Raw genomic sequence first — 4,018 nt, 5'->3', positions numbered from 1 at the left:
TGCTGCACCAGGGGGGGTCCCTGCATGCATTCCCACACGGGAGTCTCCTGTGCCTAGCAGGAGAAAACTCTGCTCTCTTTCTGCTCCATGTCAGTCTAGGAAGTAGCTTTCGGGGTAGCCTGTGGGGCACCGGAGCACCGCAGCAGGCCGCATGGCTTCAGGAGGATCCAAGGGTGGCTGCGTCTGAGGCACAAAGGCAGCAGCGAGGAACCTGCCTGCGGCCTCCGATGGAGGCCTCGGGTGGAGCATCGCTGCCCAGGGGTCCAACCCAAACTGGGTGTGAGAGACATCGACCTCTGGCACATTCCCCACTGTGGGGCAGCCACCAGCCGGCAGCACGGGGGCTGGAGTAGCTGCAGCTGTTTGTGGGGGACCCTTCCCTGCCCCCCTTCATTGCTGCAGCAGAGCTCCCCTTCGGGGGGAGAGGGGATGTGTACACAACTGACTAGGAAAGGACCGAGCTGCTGGCCGGGCAGTTTGCTTCACATTCTGCCTTTTGGGGGGAGAATCAAAGGGAGCGGGGGGATTCTGGGCGGACATGGGGCAGGGGGATGCTGCAGCAGAGGAGCAGGTGAGGGCTGGGGGCACCCCCCTAAACCGCTGACAAGTCTCGGAGGGGACCACAGAACATTTCACAGCGTCAGTGCCGTGAGAGGCGATGCGGAGCAGACCCTCTCCAGCTGGAGAGGGAGGAGTTGGAGCGACTGCTGTGTCACAAAACTTTGGAAACGACCCCCCGTCTCCCCTCTCTGTTTTAAAGGCTGTGAGAATCGTAATGAAGTCACACAGGGGCTTGAGCTATAAGCACAGCCTGCGGCCGTACCCATCATAAACAGAGGCTTTTACCTGCGCGTGGTGTAGGGTTTCGATTTAAATGCCAAAACATCCCGAACGGGGCCGGGCCGAGCTGCTGCCCACGCCCAGGGCAGTGCTCAGGGCCGCCCCCGCGTGCGTCACGGGCGGCACCGCCGCCGTGCCGCGGCGCGTGCCGCCCCGAGGGCGCTCAGCGCTGCAGCGAACCGCGCTGAACGCTTGAAATGCTGGAAAGTTGTTAGGGGGAGAAGGGAAAAGGGAGAGAGAGCCTGACTCGATCGCTGACATGGGTACAACTCCTGCGCCGCAGCGAGGCTCCAGTCCCGCCAGGGCGATAGCGTCGCGATCGTTGCCATGGGTTCAGCGCATGCGTCGCAGCGAGGGTTGTTCGCGCGCACGGGGCTGGCGGCTTTAAAACGGCGCTCACTGGCCCGCCGGGGCTATCGGGTTCCTGCTCGCTCCGTGCTAGGTGAGTGCCTGCCTCCACAGCTCTCCGGGGCTTTCCTCTGGCAGCTGCAGGACCGCACTCTGGCTTTGCTTGCAGGGGGGTTCCCGGAGCCGAGCCGGGACCGTTTGGGAGCCGCGACGGGGCAGGGGACTCGCGCACTACCGGCCGGGGCTGGGGCCGGGGCGAGCGGGCGGGCGGGCCGGGGCGGGCGGGCGGGCGGGCGGGGGCCGGCCGGGGCGGGCGGGCGGGCCGGCCGGGGCGGGCGGGCCGGGGCGAGCGGGCGGGCGGGCCGGCCGGCCGGGGCGGGCGGGCCGGAGCGAGCGGGCGGGCGGGCCGGCCGGGGCGGGCGGGCCGGGGCGAGCGAGCGAGCGGGCGGGCGGGCCGGGGCGAGCGAGCGAGCGGGCGGGCGGGCCGGGGCGAGCGAGCGAGCGGGAGGGCCGGGGCGAGCAGCAGTCAGGAAGAGTCAGGAGGGGTCTTCTCCCGGTAACAGTAAGTGCTCTTCTAGCGTGGCACCTGTCGTCTTTGTGTTCCTCCCCGTAACTCCAAATTCCCTTCCTAGTGCTCTCACTGCCTTTCCAAGTCTCCCAGTAACTCCCCCACAGCTCTGCGAGTTAAATGAATGCCAGAGAAAAATGAGATGCCTGTGCAGTGTTTTTCTAGGGTGCAGGGAAACCTACTCACAGCTTTACAACGTGAGTAACTGAGAGCTAAGCTTTGCTTTTTGCTCCACTCCTTACCGTTTGACTCTTTGCTTTCCACTTGGTCGACCAAGCAAGGCTGATGTCACTTCACAGTCGCTACCCCGTTGGTGCCTGCCTGCGAGTGCCAGGACCCTTCCCGGAACCACAGGAGAGAAGGAGGGTTTGTCTCTCTCGCGGTGCCCTGAGCAGGAGTCGTACCAACACAGGCTCAGAAAGCTGAAACCATCGAAAGATTTAATTAGAGAGCAACAGGCATTAGAGGTTGGTTGATGGCCAGGGAGAAATGCACCGACTGCAAGGCAATGGGGGCGTAGTAAATCCTGGGGAACGGGGAACACGCTCGGAGACGCAGAGCCACGCAACAGCTCTCATAGAGAGGCGCAGCAAAAACTCAGCTGCGTCCTGAAGGCGCAAACCCTACCAAGAAGGGCGTCCGTGGGTCGGGGCTATCAGAAGCAGGGCAGCCCCTCAGCTGTCTCTGTCTTTCCTACCGTGATGCCACGTGGGGGTGGGCGATTGTGGGGGGGTTACAGACCATTGCAAAAACAGGGCGGAGGGCTTGCCAGCGCCGGGCAAACCAACCCCAGGGGCGGCTGCTGCCAAGAGGCCTGGTCACACCTAGCGGAGCATGTTGGAAACTGGGGACATTCAGCGTATCCCACAGCAGAATGTGACTCCGGCTGAGAGAGGATGAACTCAGAGGGGGCAACACACATCAATGCATTATAGTCACTGTGCGAATAGTTAGAAGTCAGTCTAACCTCTTTCCCTCCTGGCTTAACACCAGCCTGGCGTCCAGGACTCAACATACGCACTGCACAGCAACCCACAGAGCTCCTGGGTCATCCCACCTGTACTTGTTCCTGCTGTCCCTGCAGCAATGGACTGTTCCTGATTTTTTTTTTTTTCCTCTTTTCCTTTCAAAGTCAGACTGATTCCTGATTCTTCTCCACATCCCTGCCCAGTTCCAGCACCAGAGAGACTGCCCTGAGAGAGAACGAGCCGGGATAACCAGGGACTCGCCTCGAGGAGTCGAATACCACGTGCCAAGAGCGGACGACAGGGCTGTGACAGGGGAGCGGGAGGGGAATGGAGGGGTGGCTTGTGGCGGGTGAACGCCCATTCTGAAGACAGGGTGGAGGGCTTGCGAGTGTTCTACTAAACTCTCTGCTTCCCAGCTGACTCCAAATTATTTCTTGCTGGATTTGGTCCTTTCCTTTTTCTTTTTCCCCCCTCTGTTGGGAGGGAGGAGGGGGGGAGCAGGAGAGAGATTCTCAGCCTCGACACCATCCAAGCTCTGAGCTCCCAGGTAAGGGTCAAATCGCTGCAGCGACGACACAGCCGAGGAGCGGGCGAGTGAGGGGCGGGGGCAGCCTCTCCCAAACGCTGCCGGCGGACTGCTTGCCCGAACGTTCCCGGAGGGGACGGAAACCCATGACAAAACGTAAGTATTAGCGTGAGGTATTGTAGCGGAGGAAAAGCCATGCTGTTCCTCCAGAGGTTGCAGAGCAGTAGTAACGTGTACGCCAAAAGGTTTCCAATGGCCCTGAGCGGCAAATTAAAACCGCACAACACACACAAAGGAGACCCCACTGGTTTTATATTCAGTTGTTTAATTTGAATGGAAAGGCCTCTGAAGAGAGGCCAGCTGAGTCGCTCCCCACGCACCCGGAGGAGATGCCCCCCCTGACCGGTCAGCGTCCCCCCCCACTTCAGGGGGTTTGTGGGCATCTATGGTGGGTGTGGGGGGTATCAAAGAGGAATTCAGGGACATGTGGGAGCCAATGGAGGGTCACCTGGGGGCACTTCAGTTGGATGGTTAGGGTTAGTTGGGGGGGGGGGAGTGGGGGCTGGCTTGCTGGCAGCCTCTGGTGTGTGTGGGGGGTTGGCCAGCTTGGCAGCGGCGGCCTCTGTTATTGGGCGGGGGGGTTGGCTGGCTTGGCGGCGGCAGCAGCGTCTGTTGTTGGTTGGGGGGTTGGCCGGCTTGGCAGCGGCGGCTTCTGTTGGGTGGGGGGCGGGATGCGTGGCTGGCTTGGCCACAGCCTTTGTTGTTGGG

General features: G+C 61.9%; 1 long non-coding RNA gene across 4 annotated transcripts; it reads left to right on the top strand.

Moving 5' to 3' along the window:
- The first annotated feature begins 967 nt into the window (after positions 1–967).
- LOC137445536 (uncharacterized) lies at positions 968–3,791 on the top strand. Of its 4 annotated transcripts, none has more exons than XR_010988417.1 (3): positions 968–1,282; positions 2,038–2,223; positions 2,889–3,791. It is a non-coding gene; the product is annotated as an uncharacterized lncRNA (long non-coding RNA). The 4 variants fall into 4 exon arrangements; XR_010988416.1 differs by having other exon boundaries at positions 2,034–2,223; XR_010988415.1 differs by having other exon boundaries at positions 1,821–2,223.
- The last annotated feature ends 227 nt before the right edge of the window (positions 3,792–4,018 follow it).

The sequence above is a fragment of the Melanerpes formicivorus genome, unplaced genomic scaffold (assembly GCF_026170545.1).
Source record: "Melanerpes formicivorus ecotype bairdi unplaced genomic scaffold, bMelFor1.0.p_v2 SCAF_14, whole genome shotgun sequence".
In the NCBI taxonomy this organism is placed as follows: Eukaryota; Metazoa; Chordata; class Aves; order Piciformes; family Picidae; genus Melanerpes; species Melanerpes formicivorus.
The sequence above is the reverse complement of the archived record's forward strand: the minus strand, read 5'-3'. Positions and strand labels throughout refer to the sequence as shown.